This window comes from Pleurodeles waltl, chromosome 6, assembly GCF_031143425.1.
Source record: "Pleurodeles waltl isolate 20211129_DDA chromosome 6, aPleWal1.hap1.20221129, whole genome shotgun sequence".
In the NCBI taxonomy this organism is placed as follows: Eukaryota; Metazoa; Chordata; class Amphibia; order Caudata; family Salamandridae; genus Pleurodeles; species Pleurodeles waltl.
Window position 1 is genome coordinate 1,663,342,655 of NC_090445.1, and position 22,969 is coordinate 1,663,365,623.

The 22,969-nt window shown below is 44.5% G+C and overlaps 1 protein-coding gene across 1 annotated transcript in view; it reads right to left on the reverse strand.

Moving 5' to 3' along the window:
- Positions 1-22,969, reverse strand: part of GPSM1 (G protein signaling modulator 1) — a 581,170-nt gene that overhangs the window by 548,471 nt on the left and 9,730 nt on the right. The window lies entirely within an intron of this gene.

Genomic DNA, 22,969 nt, shown 5'->3' on the forward strand with positions numbered 1-22,969 from the left:
GGTTGTAAAACTGCCTGGGGGATTGCTGGCACAGGCCCTAGCCTCAAAATGAACACCTGGTTAGCCTGCTCCCACCTATCCTGGAGCTGCTCTTATGCTGAAACCAGCATGAGATCAGCTTCAGGATAGGTAGGATTTCCGCTCCACTGAGCAGGAAGGAAGCCCTTCCATTCCCGCATGTGGTCTGGGCGAGAAGTGTTGCACCGGGGTGGGGGCCGGTTGGCAGAAGCTTCAAATATGGTGAATTTGGCGCCATTGCACCTCAGAAGTCCTGGCAGTGACTAGTTACAGAGCGCACATACGGTTGCATATATACGCTATGCATAGGCTACGAAGGGGTGGGTAAGGGACGGGGTCACTGATGATGAAAATGGACATGCAAACTAGGAGCAGGTGCTCACGCAAAAGAAGAGTCCTTGTCTCTTTGTTGAACCGTTAGTTGTCTCAGGAGAGCTTGTTCCAGAATCCAGGGCGTAGCGGGAGGAGTCCCGCCTCCTTGTCCTTACTTTTTGCTTTACATGGACCTTGTCTTGGATCTGTGGTCTGTTCACGGTGGCGTTCCATGTGGTGGAGAACCTCGCCAAACAAAGGGCCTTATTTAGATATTGGTGGGTGTGTTGCTCCTTCATAATGGTGATGGCTATCCCATCCGCTGAAATCTAAATCCCATTATATCCTGTTATTTAGGTTTCGGCGGATGGGATATCCATCACCGTGGTGACTGAGTAACTCAGTAACTCATCTGCCAATACTTAAAGCAGGGCCTTAGTCTGGATTCTTTGTTTTGGCAGTCGATGCACAGAGACTGAGAGTCTGATTTAGAGTTTGATGGACAGGTTACCCCATCACAAATTATAGGTGAATGATATCCCATGGAACGTGCAGTAATGGATGGGATATCCATCACATTTGTGAATGAATAACCTGTCAACAAAATTGTAAATCAACTCCACAAATTGGAGGGTGTTTTTGGTAGTCAATGAAGTTCCGAAGAGTTAGAGTTACACACTGACATTATAACCTCGTCACTATATTGATTTTTAGTCCATGATGGAATCGTTTACTTCACAGCTGCACAACAGTACTGTTTGGCCCATGTTAAATAGAGGGAGGATGAGTGAGGCCCATGCTGCAGCTTCCATGTAACTCTCACACTCCTGGATAGGATATTGGAATATCACCCAGCTAGATAACATTTTAAGAACTAGGGGCCAGATGTATCAAAGGGTTTTACCAATTTTATGTCTATAAGAAAATGAGCATAAGTTTCAAATTGTTCCTGAACTTTGGTTGACTTTGTACGAGTGGTCATGGTGCTTTGAATTGACCTGCTTATGTCAACTGTTCACTTTTCATTTTCAATTTATGTGGCAAGAAGAGTCCAGTTAGGAGTTTACAACACTAATAACTCTAATTCGTACAAACGCGAGACCCATTCCATTGCAAATGCTTGTTATATGTATGGAAGCAACCTATTTGCTTAACTTCTTTTTAACATGAGTGAACTTATAAGCAGCATCTATGTACATGACCCACGTATACTAGGCACCTTGCATGGAAGGGTAAACGATTCTCGTATAGACCAACCTTGGCATACGCACCCACCTATCCGTGCACCAACCAGCTACCAACTACAGGCTGCAGAAGCAAATCAGTGGTAGAGGAGAACTGTTCATTTCGAAATAACAATTACAAATGCATCTGTGGATCTGCCACTGAAGCAGGTAATTGTTCATATGAGACGTGAAAGGGAATGGGAAAGAAAGGATGTTATTTGAGAGGTGTGGATTATTTGCAAAAGTGGAGCTGTAGCTTAGTGGGTTAATGCTTTTGCTCTGAAATGTAGGTGCACCCTACTGACCACATATTTAAATTACCGGGACATTACCCATGGGTACGGAAACGATAGCACTTATTGTCTGGAGATGTTTATGAATAGGGGAGATGGGTCATCTGGACACAAGTTAAGCTCACCAGACCGGGGTCTTTATCTGCACTGTGGTACTTGTTGTTGGACTACAAGAACCAGAATCCAAAGAAGAAGCCTGGATAAGCTGCTGAAGCATGGATTCAGCAAACTGGAGAACTCTAGGTTGGGGCTATAACATTGTTATACAAAAGGAGGGTTAGCCACATGATAGTGGGATCTTAGCTCCACAATGCGGACACACCTCAGATTTATAGCGACAGCAATGACGAGGCGAGGAGTAGAGTAGGACATCAAAGAACTAGAAATGATGGGTAGGGAACATGCTCTACTAGTTAAGGAGGAGAGGTATTGAGAAGCTTGTGATGCCAGAGCAGGGTTTCAGAATGTGTTTCCAATCATCTATAGTGTAACTGGTTTAAAAAAACAATCAAAGTCACAATATGTTATTTTTTATGCTGGCTCAGGCCACCAGCTCTGTTGCCTCTCCAGTTCACTTGCTAAAAAAAGATTTAAGTAGAGAGGTGCGTTTTGAAAAAGAAGCACTGGCAAAACCAAAATCCAGTATAGCCGGCCTGAATTTTGAGTGCTGACTAAAAAATAGGAAATAGAATGCTACAGTGAAGAAACAAAATGACTGATTTCTGTACACAATGCATCTATAAGGTAATTTAGTATGTGATGACTCAGTGTACTTTTGAGATGTAAAATAGCCCCTCGTGCAAGGCAAAGGAAGCACGCCATAGAAGGTGGAATGATACACCAACGAGCAAATAGCATCAATGGAGGATAAATGGTCCTCTAGTGGGGCCAAAGCCAACGAAGTGTACTCTTAAAAACCGGAGGCAATAGGCCATGCAGACTGGTGTACTGTAAGCCATGCATACAAAGAAGAATTTGTTAGCCAGAACCTAACAGCACCACTAACGCCACCAGTCACACAGTCACACAGTCCGGGACCAGCTCCCACCTGCATGTTCTGAACGTACACGGTATTTAATGTTTGCTAAACATATTTTTTTGAATCAGCTAAACTTTACTCAGATGACAGTAGGGGCTGTTCCGACGTTCAGCTTAGGTAAATACTTGGGGTATGTGGGTTTTATATTGTCAGTGGAGTTCTGTAACGAATATTTCTGAATTTTGTACATTTAAATTCAGAATTATTGCCAACTTCAGAAGAGTGATGAAGTTATTCATCAAAAAAAAGCTTTTTTTGCAGAAGAATTCTCCTCACTAAAATTAGGTTTCTGTATTGCAAAATATTTATTTTGTATGATTTTTCAGTGTATTTTTTTAAAAAACTTAGCTTAGTTCTCAACGGATTAAAAAAAAAAAAAAAAAAACACTTGAGAAAGTACACACAACCCTAGATGTCCCAAGAAGTCTTAGAAGGCCCGGCTTTCTGTTTCACACTACATCTCTTGAGTGAGGCGTCAACGCTAGCTAGACCACGCTCTTCAAGACTGAAGGAGTCTTTGGAGACCTGTCTTTCTGTTTCACACTACATCTCGAGTGAGGCGTCAACGCTAGCTAGACCACGCTCTTCAAGACTGAAGGAGTCTTTGGAGACCTGTCTTTCTGTTTCACACTACATCTCGAGTGAGGCGTCAACGCTAGCTAGACCACGCTCTTCAGAGACTGAAGGAGTCCTTGGAGACCAGTCTTTCTGTTTCACACTACATCTCGAGTGAGGCGTCAACGCTAGCTAGACCACGCTCTTCAGAGACTGAAGGAGTCTTTGGAGACCAGTCTTTCTGTTTCACACTACATCTCGAGTGAGGCGTCAGCGCTAGCTAGACCACGCTCTTCAAGACTGAAGGAGTCTTTGGAGACCAGTCTTTCTGTTTCACACTACATCTCGAGTGAGGCGTCAACGCTAGCTAGACCACGCTCTTCAGAGACTGAAGGAGTCTTTGGAGACCCATCTTTCTGTTTCCCACCACAAGTGGCTAAAGTGGGGTCCATAATGACATGGAGTCATCGTATAATCTCCGTTTGGTACCACTGGCATCGCCTTTGCCTCTGATAGTCACAGTGGTTATGAAGGCAGAAACAGAAAGTAAAGAGGCCTGTGAACGCTCTTTAAGAGACCTATTTGAAAAAGGGGTAAGACCTAAAGGGTTAACTCTGTGTTGTCATAAAGGGTAAAGCATATGATGTCACTTCTGCTACCACTGGCACTTTGGTGAATCAATGTTGGCAAGTGCTTTTTGTATCCATCCTCCACCTGGCCAGAGCATATATTCTCTGAAGCCAAGGATGTACATTTCCAGTGCCCTCAACTTCCTCTAACAGTTCATTAGCCTAATACATTTTGAAAAGAAAGAGCAACAGCGGATGCTCAAGACATGACCCTTAGTTTTCCGCCCTTCAACAGAGGGGCTCAAAGATGCCAGGGGCAGGTGAATCTTAAAGGGTGTGGCTGGTCACTGCACCCCCGCATGTTTCCCACACCACGTTCACCGCACCCCAATACTGTTCACCACACATCCTGCCTTTGCATACTGTCACCACACATCCTGCGGGGCACCTCACCCACGGCTAATTTATTCAACCCACTGACTGTTCACCTCACCCACTGCCTGTTCACCTCGCTGCTGCTTGTTCACCTCACTCACTGCCTGTTCACCTCGCCTGCTGCTTGTTAACATCACCCACTGCCTGTTCACTGCACCTAATGTTTGTTCACCTTGCCTGCTGCTTGTTCACCTCACCTCCTGCCTGTTCACTTCACCCACTGACTGTTCACCTTGCCTGCTGCTTGTCCACCTCATCCATTGCCTGTTCACTGCACACAATGTTTGTTCACACTGCCTACTGCTTGTCTGCCTCCTGGACTACCTGTTCACATTACCTGCTGGTTGTTCACCTCACCTCCTGCCTGTCCACTTCACCCACTGACTATTCACCTTGCCTGCTGCTTGTTCACCTCACCCACTGCCTCTTCACTGCACCCAATGTTTGTTCACCTCACTAACTACCTGTTCACATTGCCTGCTGCTTGTTAGCATCACCAACTGCCTCTTCACTGCACACAATGTTTGTTCACACTGCCTGCTGCTTGTCTGCCTCCTGGACTGCCTGTTCACATTACCTGCTGGTTGTTCAGCTCACCCACTGACTGTTCACATTACCTGCTGGTTGTTCAGCTCACCCACTGATTGTTCACATTGCCTGCTGGTTCTTCACCTTATCCTCTGCCTGTTCACCTTGCTTGCTGCTTGTTCACCTCACCTACTGCCTGTTTGCAGCACCCAATGTTTGATCAAGTCACCCACTGCCTGTTCACCTTGCCTGCTGCTTGTTCACCTCACCTACTGCCTGTTTGCAGCACCCAATGTTTGATCAACTCACCCACTGCCTGTTCATCTTCCTGCTGCTTGTTCACCTCACCCTCTGCCTGTTCACCTTGCCCACAGCTGGTTCACCCTGCCTGCTGCTTCTTCACCTCAGCCACCGCCTGTTCACCTCGCCCACCGCCTGTTCACAGCAACCAATGTTTGTTCACTACGCCCCTGCCGGTGCTCACCATGTCCACTGTATGTTCACTGCACCAAGTTACTGTTCGTCGCGCGCACTGCCAGTTCACTGCATTTGCTCCACTCTCCAGCATGTCCTGCTCACGTCCCCGGCCCCAGCCTGGCTCATCATGGCGGTTTCCTGGCACTGCGATTATTTTCCCCTTTAATGCATTTCGGAAGCCCTTGTAGCAGCTCAGACTTCCTGGATGCATAATTGATGGGGGTGACAGTGATTCCACTGCCTGCAGACAGATCAGTGCTGGGCGCAGAAAGGTGGCCTGCTGGGCTCCGTTGTCCAGCATGGAGTCTTACAGATGCTGCCAGGTGCCTCGACAGCTCTGCTGGCTAATTACCCCCTGGCATCTAGGTCAGGGCCGAGGCAGCTGAAATGCTATTGTTGAGTTATAGAAAGCTGCAATGCCACAGGGAGGAAGGGAAGCCTCCAGGGGTTGGCCACCTAGCACTGCCGTACTAGGGCACGGGGAAGCGGGAAGCGTCCCAGTGAATTTATGCAATTATGGGCCTGCTTTGCGCTGCAGAGGAATAATGTAGCTTTAGATCATGGGTACTCGCAAACATTTTCCCAGGTGCCACAAAAGTTTCTCTGTGATGTAACTGATGGCCGCACTGATACCAGAAGGGTGGTGATCAGGGGTTGGGAAGAGGTTGCAGGTAAGAAGGGTTGTAAGGGAAGTGAGGCATATACATCTAGTATCTGAACTGCACAATGTGAAACGAAAAACTTGGGATTAATCCCGGCTTCTCCACTTTACCAAATTGTGTGGTTCTAGGCAATTGTTTTATTTCACTTTCCCTCCTTCTTCTTCATTAACACATATGAGGACCTCGAAATACATGACTTCAGGGATGCGAGCTGTACAAAACCTTCTCCGGTGTTTGATACACTAAATTATGGGGGTCATTTTGACCCTGGTGGTACGAGACCGCCAGGGCTAAAATGACGGAAGCACCGCCAACAGGCTGGCGGTGCTGCCGCCGCGGTCGCACCGCCGGGGCCGGCGGTATTCCGCCACTTTTGCCCCGGCGGTGATAATCCGCCAGGGCAGCGCTGCTTGCAGGGCTGCCCAGGGGATTACGAGTCCCCGACCGCCAACCTTTTCTGGTGGTTTGCACCGCCAGGAAAAGGCTGGCGGAACGGGGAGTCGACAGGGCCCCATGCAGCTTTTCACGGTCTGCTATGCAGACAGTGAAAAGCGCGACGGGTGCAACTGCACCCGTCGCACGGCCGCAACACCGCCGGCTCCATTTGGAGCCGGCTCCTATGTTGCGGCTGTGATCCCCGCTGGGCCGGCGGGGATCTCCAAATGGCCGTGGCGGGGGTGCGGCCGCATTGGTGGCCGCACGGCGGTCAGATCTTGGCGGGTGGCTGATGCTGCCCGCCAAGGTCGTAATGACCCCCTATATGTTGTTCATGCATAATAGAAACCCCGACCCCCAAAGAGTGCCCCAACAGACTTACCTCTTAGTACACTATTGGCATTGTTATCAGGGTGGGGGAAAGAATGAATGTTTCTCAATTCATGTTTAAAAACTATCACTTTAAAAAAATACTGCTCAATGCACTGATAACCCGATGTACTCAGGTGAAACGGTTCTGCATGCTAATGAAATACACCAATTGGATTATTAACAGACTTTATCATACTTGTACACTTTTTTCTGCAAAATGTCTTTATGAATAAAGGTGAAATTAGGTGGTGCAGGACAACTTAATTACACCCCTTCTTTAATTTCAATTAACCTTTAAGTAAATGCTTGCCTGTCCTTTTAAACATCTTTTTAATGTTAGTGCTGAGTCAAGTAAACAGCAGCCCAGTACCAGGAGGACGTATGTAAATGTCATGAGGGTCGCATGCCGCTCCGAAACCATACTTTGAGTATCACTGCCTTATATCATGATGGACCCTCAAGAAAGGGCCAAATTTTCTCCAAATTTGTTTGTGTCACGAGCCCCACTAGTGCTCTAATTTGTTCACTATGCTCGAATTTAGGGGGCAGCAGGAGTTTGGTATTACAAAATGTACTGAAGGGAGAAGATGAGAGTAGCCCAGTGTAAGGCTACATCAATCACGTCATGTAGATCCAAGGGCATCCTTTGCCCTCCACAATCACCCACAAGACCCAACCATGGCAAAGGCACACATGACGCAACAACTTCCTCTTTTCACACTCCCACTTCCTTTATTAACTAGTCCTTTTTAAATTTTTACTAAAGCAAGCTTGCAAAAATCTAAATTGGCATATGGAGTGTAAACACAGACATGCATAAATAAAAACATTGTTGATAGTTCTCATAATACATCAGTTTATCATAATTAGGTACACATTTCGTTGGTCACAGATCAATATAAACAAATATTAAAAGTTATCATGATGCATTAGCTCATCACAATCAGTTGTAGAGTTCAGTAGTTACGTTCTATAAACCTCTAAGTAAATGATTCACCATAATGTTACCAAAATTAGGCGCCTTAACCCTTGAAACCAATGTTGGGAGTATCAATAACATCCACTTATTAGAGTGATATATTCAAAGACTAGAAATATTTTTTTTAAAGCTAAATACTTTTGGTGATAAGAAAGGTAGTATGTCTATGACAGACATTTCACATTCACTCCAGAGGGAGCTATGCTCACTCGTGGTCGAAACAAAGCGTACCAAGCAGGACACAAGCATCCCGGACAATGCTAAATGGAGATAAAAGTCTTACAAAGCTCCCAGGTGTGACATAATAGACATTCACTGTAATTACAATCAGGATCCATAATGCTGAGTTTTGAAAAAAATAAGTAATTTGTTAAATGCAGGTAGAAAAGCACCAGTCCTTCCATGTCAAACTGTTGGCATCCAAATTAATTCAATGCACAATCATACAAAATTAAGGTCCTTTCCTAATTGATTAATATGATCAACAAATTGATTGATTACGTTTTTGTTATAGATTGCTGAACACTTACATGGTAAATTCACTGCCGACACAAACACTTAGCACACAACCCTTTGTGAAACAGCCAAACTTGTGAAAAGAGTAGTTGTGCTATCGCCACTTCCTCTCGTCCACCGCCCACCCTTGGCCGCTGCTGTCCCACACGTCCCAATCCTCCTGGTCCACCACGCTAGCACGCCAGGCGTGATGCTTCACAGCAAATGCTGCAGATTCTAATGTCCAGTAGATCCCAGGTCTTCCTTAACCCCTTCTATTTAGGTTCTATTACTGCTTTATTTTATTCCCGTAAAGTATATGCATAATGTATCTGTTACCCTGCATTACACTTCTTAGAATTAATGTACTGTGCAGAGAGCTCTGTCAACCATAACCCTTGCACGCGCTATATGAAATTTCAAGATAAATATGCTGTCCAACAAGTAGAACCCCTTGTGACGCTCAGTCATCTCCTTTTCCGTCATTGTCACTGCTCCCTCTTCGCAGTAGGTGAGGATGGCTCCCAGGACACAGGAAGTCCCACAGCTCTTCCAGCAAGCTATGCAGACATCAGCCCTGGATTTCAGCAGCTGTTTGCGTACTCTGTGCAGCACTCCCTCTCTTGGTCTTAAAGAAAAGGAATCACAAGTGGAGAAGTGTGGGTGCCACATTTATATGCACTTCCCAGACAAGAGTTCTTGAGCCCAGTGTCAATGCCCAGGAACTGGCTTGGGGTGATTCCTTTTTCTTATATTTAATGTTCTTTCTGCAGTACGAACAGTCTTTATAAAAGGCGATGACTTTTAGACCAGGTAGTGACACAGCTCTCTTTGGGCAGGATTACACACAGCAGGAGCACAATGTCGTGCGAAACCTCTGCACCTGGCGGATATCAGCATCCTAGAAGCAGCACTCCGGGAGGGACAAAGGGGGTGTGCCTTGTCTAAAAGCTTCCCACCTTCTAATAGCAATCTGCTGACTCACCACGTTACCCCATTATTAACCCATATGTCAGTGCTAAGCAAGAGTTAATCAGCACGCCCCCCTAAAAGGTCACCATAGAACTTCTAAAGGCGTCCTTGTCTCCATCCTCCCACACTTCAGTGTCTGTGGTTGCACTTCCACTTTCTGGGGCTGCACACCAACCACTGTCTAATGCCATGTAACATCAGGGGCAATCCAAAATGGAGCCACCTGTCTCTGCAATCTTACATCTCACATGCACCTGGAGTTCTGCAACCATGCACGCTTTACAGAACACACACTCAACATGCACACATCTCAGCACAAGGGCCTGGGAGCCTCACACAAATGGAACTTTTCAAAAGTTGTGGTAGGTAGGTGTTACACTACTTGTCAATCAGAGAAATGGGTCTGCTCAGCATTGTCATCATTATAACAAGAAGGCACACTACCACAACGGCTTAATGTTAACAACCCAGGACATGGACAGCAGCCGTGTGTCAAGTATAGGACATGCTTGGTTCAGGCCTTCCAAATCTCAGAATCAGGATGTGGACCTCCGGATCAAAAGACAGTCCTAGGCCTCAGCACGCACGCTGGATTGGGATGTGAGGTGGAACACAAGCTGTCAAAACACCAGTTATCACATGCAGTTGGGTCACTCAAGGCAGGGGTACAGGCTATTGTACCTATAGGAGACATGTCAGCCCCTACAGATAGGCACTGGTGCTTATGTGTCTCTGGCCTCGGAGGATTAGCAACCCTCTCCCTTCTTGTCCACCCCCCACCCACGTCTACTGCGCGTGCACGCTGCAGGTCCCCCCTTCCCATTGACTCAGCTTGAGATTTCCCAACAACTGCGCTGGCACACAAAGTTAAAATACATTATAACACAAGCATGGTGCACAAGAGGGGCTTGGGGCAGCGTGAAGGGAGAGGAATGAAGATTGGTAGAGGCAGTAAGTGAGAGAAAGCACAATATTTTGTGAAATAACAGCATTTTGTGAAGTATTCCCAAACAGATTGAGGGAGAGAGTGTGTGAGCATTCTAGTTTGTGTGTGTAAAATTCATGGTGAAATCCGACAGACACCCCGCCATACCCGACTAAAAAGCGCCTTTACCCAACTATTTATCACAAGGTGCATTTGTTAGGGGGTGTAACTCTCACCCACCCCCCACCCCCACACACCCTCTCCCAGAAGCTATGTCCCTGCCCGCGCCTGCGCACGGGTGCTGCCCAGGAGGGTTCTGGGAAGGGAACGGTGGACCCAGCCATTACGTAGGCGCATCCGTGCCCCAATGAAAAGGAGCGATGGAGGGGATAATGCAGGGAAGCAGCCGGCCAGAGGCTTATGGGAACCATAACAACCAGGGGAGGCCGCGGGCTTCACTAGGAGGCCAAAAAGGATCTATATCACCACGAGCGCTGATAACAGGCCCTGCGTGCTGCCGCCGCTGTGCCAGGCCGCCTGTTGGGCCTGGCAGGTCAACCGAGGGGTTAAAAGCAATAATGACGCATTCCATTTCATGCTCCATTAATGTGTGTGTAGTGTGCTATCGTAAAGCATCCTTCCTGTGCTCGCGCGCACCACACATGTCAACGCAGATAATGGGCGGGGGCGCGCGCTGTGCGCCAGGAAGAGCAAAGGTTTATTTTTAAATGTGCGCGCTGAAGAATACACAGGAAATGGCAAATTCTAGGAATTAAACATCTGTACTCGCGTTGGTTATTAGGAAGCGCGGGCACAGATGACACGCACTGGGACCTCTGCTATGTCATGTGAAACATTTTATTCTGTTTGTGGTATGGCAGGTCACATTTGGCTGTCTTATGTTATGTTGCCTTAAGGTATGTCGCTGTCCTATGGTTTGTTATGCTGTATTATCCAACATGCGAAATACGGTCATGCTCAGTTTCCTTAATTGTACTTTTTGCTCATTATATGTTATGTTGTCCTGCATTACATTATTGTATGCAAACTATAGTATCTTTTGCAATGTCATACAATATATTATGTTGTCATGCTGCATCACACTATTGCATGCTTTGTGGCGCTTCTACGTTACCTTTTTTTTAAATGTTTTGTTATGCCATTGTGTTATAGTATTTGTATGTTTTGCTACATTTTATTTTTGTACGCAGTATAATCTTCTTATTCGTCCTACAGAGTTACGTTACACTAAATTCATACTGAAACTTGCTAAAGAAAATAACTTTTTATGTCACCACGTTATATATAGGATTTAAAAACAGAATTTATTAGTGCATACAGTCAGTGACCACTACACTCAGTAGACGTTAAACTCAAGAAAGGCGTTAGAAGGATATGAAGCTATTTCTGGAAAAACTATAAAATTGAAAGATCCATTATGGGCATCTGATGTATCCTAGTTTTTGGATGCTTGATTGAATGAGTGCAATCTGAGCTCCTTCCTAATGTTTTGAGATATTGGTGGGGCCTACAGGATGGCTAGCGAAAAGAAACTGCAACAGTCTTCTCTGATGATTTATCCTGAAGCCCTCGCTCTACCTAAGTTTTGTTTATGGTTGGTGTTTTGAGGAGCGGGATCAGATGTACATTGGGCTACTGTTGCACCAATCGAAGCATCTCAAACATGACATGCCTTGTATATGCCAGGTGTACGTGGTTAGCGGACTGCTGAGGGATGAGCTGAGCTGCTTTTTTAGGGTTGAGCCTGCGTTGCATGCGCTCGCGAATGCGTTTTGCAGGGAGACTCTTTTGTATTTATAAAAGGGCTCGGAGCCCTGTCAACTTCACATCAGTGTTTTTTATTGGTTGGTGGGCTTCCCTAATAAAATCTGCTTGCTTTCATTAGTCGAAGGCACGCATATGGCATGCCTTTTCCGGTGGTTAGCCCTCCTCCAGCGCAGCGACCAAGTACAGAAAACATGCGAGGCTTGCTGTTTTCTGTCCGGCTCGTGGACTTTTTTTTCTCTAATTTACGAGCCCGATCTCGCTTGGCAGAAGTCGAGCGCTTTAGGTACTTGATTTCACTTTTTCGGGTTATGTACATAAATGCACTTTTGCCCGATAGGTGAAAAGTCCGGTTAGGAGTTTACAACGCGATCAGCTCTAACATGAGCAAACGCGAGACCCGTTGCATTGCAAATGCTTGTTTCTGGTTGCTTTGAAATTTACATGTGTGTGCTCAGCATATGGACCCGCGTACATAGCTTTTCCACAGTTCAGCCTTGTTTGAACTAGGACTGTAACTAGGGAGTTTTTGTGTATGGTGGAGAAAGCAAAATGTGTTATATTTCTTGTCTCTTTTAGTTGGAGGCTGATTTTGTTTTCATCGTTGGACTGATTTTGCCTATTGTGAATTTGAGTTTGTTTTCAATCTATCCACAGGTGATGGAGTCTCTCCTAATGAAGCAAACCAAAGCAATGGAAGATCCTCGAGACAGGGAGGGCTTACGATCATGCCTCCAACACGTGTGTCTGCAAAAGCAGTAGGATGGGGCCTGACCTTTGTGTGTTCCTTGCTTACCCCCGTTAGTCCAAAGCTGAAATAGACTTTCTGGATGCTGTGACCTTCGAGGTCTTACAATCTGGCCAGGCACCCATCATTTGTCTTGGAAGTGTTCCTAATGGTGCAGATCCAGAGAACTCCGCCAGAGGCGTTAAAGCTCCTCCAAGCTATGTGTAGGATTAATAACGGCACGCTGCCACCTTTAGATAAAAATGGTAGTGTTCAACTTCTGCAGAAGTGAAGAGGCCGACGAGGGTGTTGGCGATCCAGTGCAGAAGAAACAAAGCATGAGACACACAACTGAATCAGCACTGTTAGACTGCACTTCTCAGGGATGAGGAAGGACACACACAGAGAACATGACCCTAAAGCATTGAGGGTGTAGTTATCTCAGTACCTATTTCCTAGGGTGGGATCTTCTGCAGGTACCTCAAGAGGCTGAACCGAGGCTCTTCCTGGGGACTGGTGGTGGGATATTGTTTGATGTTTAAATTGCCATGCATAGAGACTCATTACAACTATGCTTGTGATTCACAAATGGCTGAATGAGGAAGGGCTTGCTCTGTAATGGTCTGAATCAAAGCTTCTCCAGAACACTTCTCTAATGGATGTTCACCACCTCGAGGTAACATCAATGAGAAGCTGTCCAATAGGCAGACAATGGGCCTGGTCTGACAAAGGACGAAAAGGCAAACATAACATCACTGCTAATGATGGACGACAAGAGTGACAATGTGGAAAAGAGGACGGTGGCTTTAGAAACCAAAGAGGACCAGATGAGAGTGTCTGATGTTAAGATAAAGAACTGAGCAAGTGGAGGCAAATACTTGAAACATGAGAAGACTGCATCATTAGGAAAATGCAGAACCTCCAAACCTCAACACAGTGAGGAGGGAATACAGGAAGTAAGACTGTAGGTTGTAGGATAGAGTTGAGGAAAGTTACAGTGAGCATTACCACCTGGTTAAAAACAAAATACCACCTAGTTTCGTGGAAGGAGTCTTGAGAAAGGAGGGAGAGGGACAAGTATGATGTGGAAGAGGCTTGTGTAATTCGGGGGCATTTGGGAGTGGGTGGCCCAGAGGCCTGTCAGCAGAGTGCTTTGCTGGGATCTGTCTGAGGAACACAACTGAACTACCTGCCCACCAGGGAATGGGGGTGGGTGTGCTCAATAAAACTTACTAAGGTTTTATTATTCTGTACTGGAATGTTGGGAGCGCCATTGAAAATAGTGGAGTGCTCTGCGCTTCCAATGGCAGGTAGAAGTCCGGAGCGCCAACATTCCAATGTTTTGTTCCACAGCTATTGCTGTGAACAAAGACCTCAGGGAGACAGGGGATTTGAATCCCCTCGGGCTCCCTGAGGCCTTTGTTTTATTATTAGGGCGTTCTGCTCTCTCGTGGCAGAGTGTTCTAATAGCCTTATAGCCCTCCATATCTGGGCTATACCTGCAGTAAAGTCCAGCTCCCTTGTTTAATGCTGGAGCAGGCCTTTAATGGCCGGTATAGCCCGCTAAGGCAGGCTGTAAAGGCTATATTAGTATTGAAGCTCATGAATCCCTGAAACCTTCAGCAGAATTCCGGTTAGGAGTGTTGATTTTGTAAATTACGTCACCTGTCAAGAAGTATATACTGAACTATATACACATTTTTCAGTTTTGTTTCAGAGTATCATAATTGCCCTGAAAGTGTCACTCATGAATAATATACAAATTCTGAATACAAATTCACTGTGATATTAGAAACAGATCATGATCCCGGTCAGTGAGATATTTAGTGTAAGCACATTTTGGTGCTTTCAGTTCTGGACATCAGCTGGAGCACATGAAATGTCAGTCTTGGTACGGTTCCCCTCAGCTTTGTGAAAAGACTCCCTCTTGACACTTACCGCTCACTCTGTGATGTCAGCGTACATCTGGAAGGTGCCAGTGCGACACCCAGTGATTTCAGCCAATGGTCGCTCTTTTAAAAGTTAGTAGTAAATTTCCTCTATTTTCACTAGTTTGGTGCAGGCCAAGAGGAACAGTCTGATCCAGCTGAGAGCAAAATCAAAGATTCCTTCAGAGCTTTCCAAACGACCTATGTAATGATGGACAGAATTAAAGTCTGCCAAAATGTTGAGCTAAACGAGAATGTATACATTGTCTTCACCTAAAGCTTTTGTGACTATTTCTGAAAGTCTAAACAGGGGACTCAGCTCCCTTCTTGGGACTTAACACGACTTCTTGTAGTTCGAACGGTTGCTGCTCTAAAGGTCTTGCTGTGGAGTTATTATGGGGCTAAATCACCGGTAGAAGTAATTATGGTTGAGTTTCTCTGGAAGGGTAGGACACAAAAGACTGATAATGTTGCAAATCATGTTGTAGTGTTCTAATGCATGCTTTAGTTTCTGATGTCACATGGTAAAGAAGTTAGCTTTGGCACATGGATCATTTGTGTAGCTTGTTCCAAATTGACTTGATCGAATTTTAAGACCGATACAGAGTTTGCAAATGTAATGTAAATATTACTAACAGTGTAGTTGTATGGTCCTTGAATTGCATTCGTGTCAACTTGACTAGGAAAGTTGCAAAATATTTCCATTGTGTTTTTTAGATCCTGTTGGTTATTCTCTTTTGCTGAAGGAAACTCCAGTGGTTCAGATGATATTTGTGCAGTGCAAGGTTAATGTCAATGTGATCTGACCCTGATAGGACCTCAGTTACAGGAGGCACACTGCTCAAATCGTGGGGACAGACCACCAAAGTGTGACCCAGGATGGGTCAGAATCTCGAAATGCTTTGTTCAAACCATTGACTTTGAGGAGGTCTTTCACTCACACAAAGAACGTATTCTCTTGAGAGTCAATTCCGTCTATTTTTATTTTACTATTATTTTAAATAGTTCTGTTAGTAGTAATCTGCTATTAAATTCAAATTGTGAGCTGAGGAGGAGTGTGCTACTCACTGCAAAGCGCTTAAACTCCTCATCAGGGGTAGTAAGCGCTATATAAATACCATTTACAAATACAATTACTGATTGGATTCCTGTAGTAAATATGAGGCCGGACCCAGGAGACCCAGGTTCCTGTGATATACTATATACTTTTGCTTTGCAGGGTAATGGTGTCTTCAAAAGATTGACATTTACATATGTTTGTGAGCACGTCCCGTTCTACTTTGCTTTTACACGTGTGTGTGGATCGGTGTGACTTTTGTTGGCCACCAACCATGCTCTGTTGTACCAGATCTGCGTGTGAGGGAAGCTTGCCATACCACTACACATTTCATAGTAGTTAAATGTGAAAACGATTGCCAAAACACTACTAATGGTGCAAATGTGAGTGCAAATGGAGCATACTCTGCTTCTACCCTTCGCCACGATGTACCCTGGTGTGCGAGTGAAGCTTGCAATACCAGTGCCCTGGTTGTGCATTTTCTATTTGAAAGTGAACCTGCCCCAGTACTCTGCTTGATGTACCTACTGTGTGATTGTGGGAAGCTTGCAGCACTCTTCTCTATGCCCCGCCTCCTCTGTGTAGAAGCAGGAAGCTCTAACCTGCCACTGGGTCCTGTCCGCCTCCAATGTAGTTTAATCATAGTGTGGAGGTCACTGGTATGATTTGTTGGGGTGTGTGTGTGTGTGTGTGTGTGTACACACATTTTCAGTATGGCCTACTAATGTTTGAGCATTTTCCTAGTGCAGTTACTATTTAATTATGTGACACATTTAGCACCACATTTTACAGATGTATCCTCATAATATTACGTTTTAAATATGAATACCAGGACAATATACAGCCAAATAGAACTTTTACATGCAGCCCTATAATTAGCCAACCACATATGACTAGGGAGGATTTTTTGAGTCTGGATTTTGTGCCAAAATGACCGACTTATCCTTAGTTCTGATTGAAACCACCGGAAACAGAACCTGGTCAGTAGAAAGATTGTGTTTGTTACATAATGTGCTACGTCAATACTCAGATATCCACAGATGCAATCTTTCTTGTTACCCCTTTGCATATCTCTGAATCCCAGAGCCCCTCCACCGTCCACTATTAGCACTGTCACAAGTTTTTGAGGTCTGTGCATCCTTCTGCGATCAACTTTATCATCAACTCTTCTCTAATCAGAAGACAGTGGCGAGCTCAGTTAAAATAGCCATAATCACACCTGTTCTCAAACTGGCAGCATGTTTAAGTACAGACCATCAAGCACAGATTACAACAATAATGAGTCAAGAAGTAAAGTCCATACATACAAATAATGGCATGCACCTAAACCAGCACACTCAGGGTAGGTGGTGTTTCAAGTGTCATTTAACTCAGTCCCACAGTCAATGAGAAGTGCATTTGGCAGAATTCTGAAGTTTTCCTTAGGCTCAAATATTTTGGAGGTTTAAAAAAAAAAAAAATGTATATATATTAGGGCGTACAAATTGTATCAGATTCTTTCACTGCAACAATATATTTGTCTTACAGATAGCCCTGTGTGACGTCTAGCATATATTTAGCAATGAATATACAAACAAACGTGATATGCAAATTAAATGTTATGTGCAATTAAACTAACACACTCCAAGCACGACAATAAGGCAGAGCTAAGTGAGGATGGGGAGAGGTAGATGTTTTGCATGCGGTTTATATTTTTGATTTCAAGTCTTTATTTGCACAAGGAGCCCTGAGAAAAGAACGACTTGAATACTATACCATGTGGAAACTGTGAATAATTGGCAGAGAGAATTGGAAATTGGTAGTTAGACCAAGGCAGGCACGCCCATAGCTCATTCACTCTCTTAAGCCGGGATTTAAACCATTCCAGAAGAAAGAAAGTGGTCGGCTGCACATCTGGGGACAACGTGCCCTTAACTAGGCAGGGAAAGTTCGGCAGCATGCCCCCGATCAACAATGTGGACCACTTGATTTTCTCATTCTATTCAAGCAGAGTTGGATAATCCCCCTTAATAGATGGACCTAGATGTAGTCGTTCAAAAGAAATGGGCAACAGAGATCCACATTGGCCAACTCCTTTCTGAACAACCCCGGTTCAGACTCAGGTTTCGCTGCTGTGACTTAACCTTAGTTGTGAGCGTGTTAGAGCCCTTCTGCAGTTATATATGATCATGTAAAACCCACCCGCTTTCCTATGTAGATAATATGACACTGTATTTCAAAGTTAGGCAGTGTAGAAATTCATTTCAAAATGCGAAATATCTTTTTGTAATCCAGACCTGGATGGCAGATAGAGTTTTCTAAACCTAAATAAATCAAAGGCTGAACCCATAGCATGATAGTCAAACATATCTTATATCCAGCTTCCTGCCTTTACTGGGAAACTTTGTAGTCCACAGCCAATTGGAAGAAAACCCAGGATTTGCTCTGCATAAGGGGTTCATACTTGTTTGAATAGCTGAGCTTTTGCATGGTCTTTCAGTTACCCCACGAAGACACATCTCCACGAATAAACCTGTAGTAAGTATGTCTGAGCGGAGTAGATGTGGTCAGAGCAACTCTACACCGGCTTCTACTTCACACCTTTCTCTCATTTCCAAACACTACTAAATATGGCTGGTAAACCTCACAGGAAAAGTAAAAACTTGGCATCACATAACTTCTACGATAAGATGCTTCCACTAACTACAATCCTGGTCACTAACCAAATTCAAGGTCCTGGGATTTACGCAGTAGAGTCAATAGGAAAATCATCAGACTACTTCTGTGCTCCAAGGATACACAACAAACTTGCAGTAAAGGCTGTAACATTTGCTCTTAAATCTAATCGTTCCTCGCTGTGTACACAGTGAGTTGTGATATCTGGCCTACAGAGGCAAGATATATTGCATCTTGTGACATCTTAATATCATGTCTGTTCAGATGGCCACTCGAACAAGCCTCCTTCAGCCAAGCAGGCAAAGCAAAAGTACCAAGAGGAAAGAGAATTGGCTGACTGTACTGGACAAACTCTCACATCTCAGAGGCCTATTCTGTACCTTTCCATGTATGTGAGAGAGAAGCATGGCCTTCTCTTTGTACACGTGTGAGGTTTGTAAAGTTTTGCCTGCAGAAGATGAACAGTTTATGTATGGAAACGGGAAGCTTGCATTGCTGCTTTCGATGTTGTCTATACTCTGTGTGTTTGTGAGGGAGAGAAACTTGCCTTGCTGCTGACTAAACTACAGAGGTTATGTGAGAGAGAAAGAAGCTGGTCCTTCTTCTGGCGAAGATGTAGAGGGCATGTGCGAGAGGGAAAGAAGTTTGCCCTATTGTGCTGGCTAATATGTAGAAACTATGCTCATGAGCTAAAGAAACTTGCCCAGCTGCTGCTTAAAATGTACGTATTATGCGAGAAACAAAGAAGCTTGCCCTGTTGGTGGCTAAAATGTAGAGGTTACGTGTGAGAGATAAAGACGCTTGCCCCTGTTCTGGTTAAGATGTAGACGTTACTTTTGAGGTATAAAGAAGCTTGCCATGGCTGCTGCGGGATAAGATGTAGAGGTTATGCAACAAAGAAAGAAGCTTGCCCTGCTGCTGGTTGGGATGTAGAGCTTATATGCTAGAGAGAAAGAAGCTTGTCCAAATGCTGGTTGGGATGTAGAGGTTGGGTGTAGGATGTACAGGAGCTACCCCTCTCCTGCCTAAGTTGTAGAGGGTATGTGCATGAAAGGGGATAAAAAAGCGTGCCCTGCTGCTGGTTAATATACAGAGATTACATGCTAGAGAGAAAGAAGCTTGCCCTGCTGCTGGATAAGATGCATAGGTTACATGCTAGAGAGAAAGAAGCGTGCTCTGCTGCTAGTTGAGATGCACAGGTTACATGCTAGAGAGAAAGAAGCTTGCCCTGCTGCTGGATAAGATGCAGAAGTTATATGCTAGAGAGAAAGAAGCTTGCCCTGCTGCTGGTTAAGATGTAGAGGTTATATGCTAGAGAGAAAGAAGCTTGCCCTGCTGCTGGTTAAGATGTAGAGGTTATATGCTAGAGAGAAAGAAGCTTGCCCTGCTGCTGGATAAGATGCATAGGTTACATGCTAGAGAGAAAGAAGCGTGCTCTGCTGCTAGTTGAGATGCACAGGTTACATGCTAGAGAGAAAGAAGCTTGCCCTGCTGCTGGATAAGATGCAGAAGTTATATGCTAGAGAGAAAGAAGCTTGCCCTGCTGCTGGTTAAGATGTAGAGGTTATATGCTAGAGAGAAAGAAGCTTGCCCTGCTGCTGGTTAAGATGTAGAGGTTATATGCTAGAGAGAAAGAAGCTTGCCCTGCTGCTGGATAAGATGCATAGGTCATATGCTAGAGAGAAAGAAGCTTGCCCTGCTGCTGGTTAAGATGTAGAGGTTATATGCTAGAGAGAAAGAAGCTTGCCCTGCTGCTGGATAAGATGCAGAGGTCATATGCTAGAGAGAAAGAAGCTTGCCCTGCTGCTGGTTAAGATGTAGAGGTTATATGCTAGATATAAAGAAGTGTGACCTGCTGCTGGTTAATATACAGAGGTTATATGCTAGATATAAAGAACTTTGCCCTGCTGCTGGTTAATATACAGAGGTTATATGCTAGAAATAAAGAAGAGTGCCCTGCTGCTGGTTAATATACAGAGGTTATATGCTAGAAATAAAGAAGAGTGCCCTGCTGCTGGTTAATATACAGAGGTTATATGCTAGAAATAAAGAAGCTTTCCCTGCTGCTGGTTAATATACAGAGGTTATATGCTAGAAATAAAGAAGCTTTCCCTGCTGCTGGTTAATATACAGAGGTTATATGCTAGAAATAAAGAAGTTTGTCCTGCTGCTGGTTAATATTCAGAGGTTATATGCTAGAGAGAAAGAAGCTTGTCCTGCTGCTGGTTAAGATGTAGAGGTTATGTTCTAGAAATAGAGAAGCCTGCTGTGCTGTGGGTTAAGATGCAGCGGTTATGTGCTACAAAGAAAGAAACTTGCCTTGCTGCTGGTTAAGATGCAGAGGTTATATGCTAGAGAGAAAGAAGCTTGCCCTGCTGCTGGATAAGATGCAGAGGTCATATGCTAGAGAGAAAGAAGCTTGCCCTGCTGCTGGTTAAGATGTAGAGGTTATATGCTAGAGAGAAAGAAGCTTGCCCTGCTGCTGGTTAAGATGTAGAGGTTATATGCTAGAGAGAAAGAAGCTTGCCCTGCTGCTGGATAAGATGCAGAGGTCATATGCTAGAGAGAAAGAAGCTTGCCCTGCTGCTGGTTAAGATGTAGAGGTTATATGCTAGAGAGAAAGAAGCTTGCCCTGCTGCTGGATAAGATGCAGAGGTCATATGCTAGAGAGAAAGAAGCTTGCCCTGCTGCTGGTTAAGATGTAGAGGTTATATGCTAGATATAAAGAAGTGTGACCTGCTGCTGGTTAATATACAGAGGTTATATGCTAGATATAAAGAACTTTGCCCTGCTGCTGGTTAATATACAGAGGTTATATGCTAGAAATAAAGAAGAGTGCCCTGCTGCTGGTTAATATACAGAGGTTATATGCTAGAAATAAAGAAGAGTGCCCTGCTGCTGGTTAATATACAGAGGTTATATGCTAGAAATAAAGAAGCTTTCCCTGCTGCTGGTTAATATACAGAGGTTATATGCTAGAAATAAAGAAGCTTTCCCTGCTGCTGGTTAATATACAGAGGTTATATGCTAGAAATAAAGAAGTTTGTCCTGCTGCTGGTTAATATTCAGAGGTTATATGCTAGAGAGAAAGAAGCTTGTCCTGCTGCTGGTTAAGATGTAGAGGTTATGTTCTAGAAATAGAGAAGCCTGCTGTGCTGTGGGTTAAGATGCAGCGGTTATGTGCTACAAAGAAAGAAACTTGCCTTGCTGCTGGTTAAGATGCAGAGGTTATATGCTAGAGAGAAAGAAGCTTGCCCTGCTGCTGGATAAGATGCAGAGGTCATATGCTAGAGAGAAAGAAGCTTGCCCTGCTGCTGGTTAAGATGTAGAGGTTATATGCTAGAGAGAAAGAAGCTTGCCCTGCTGCTGGTTAAGATGTAGAGGTTATATGCTAGAGAGAAAGAAGCTTGCCCTGCTGCTGGATAAGATGCAGAGGTCATATGCTAGAGAGAAAGAAGCTTGCCCTGCTGCTGGTTAAGATGTAGAGGTTATATGCTAGAGAGAAAGAAGCTTGCCCTGCTGCTGGATAAGATGCAGAGGTCATATGCTAGAGAGAAAGAAGCTTGCCCTGCTGCTGGTTAAGATGTAGAGGTTATATGCTAGATATAAAGAAGTGTGACCTGCTGCTGGTTAATATACAGAGGTTATATGCTAGATATAAAGAACTTTGCCCTGCTGCTGGTTAATATACAGAGGTTATATGCTAGAAATAAAGATGAGTGCCCTGCTGCTGGTTAATATACAGAGGTTATATGCTAGAAATAAAGAAGAGTGCCCTGCTGCTGGTTAATATACAGAGGTTATATGCTAGAAATAAAGAAGCTTTCCCTGCTGCTGGTTAATATACAGAGGTTATATGCTAGAAATAAAGAAGCTTTCCCTGCTGCTGGTTAATATACAGAGGTTATATGCTAGAAATAAAGAAGTTTGTCCTGCTGCTGGTTAATATTCAGAGGTTATATGCTAGAGAGAAAGAAGCTTGTCCTGCTGCTGGTTAAGATGTAGAGGTTATGTTCTAGAAATAGAGAAGCCTGCTGTGCTGTGGGTTAAGATGCAGCGGTTATGTGCTACAAAGAAAGAAACTTGCCTTGCTGCTGGTTAAGATGCAGAGGTTATAAATTACAGAGAAAGAAGATTGCCCTGCAGCTGGTTGAAATGCTGAGCTTATATGCAACAGAGAAAGAAGCTTGCCCTGCTGCTGGTTGAGATGCAGAGGTTATATGCTATAAATAAAGAAGTATGCACTGCTGTTGGTTAAGATGCAGAGATTTTATGCTAGAGAGAAAGAAGCTTGCCCTGCTGCTAGTGCTGCTGGTTGAGATGCAGAAGTTAAATGCTGCAGAGAAAGAAGCTTGCCCTGCAGCTGGTTGAGATGCAGTGGTTATGTGCTAGAGAGAAAGAAGATTGCCCTGCTGCTGGTTGAGATGGAGAGGTTATGTGCTAGAGATAAAGAAGCTTGCCCTGATGCTGGTTAATATACAGAGGTTATATGCTAGAGATAAAGAAGCTTGCCCTGCTGCTGGCT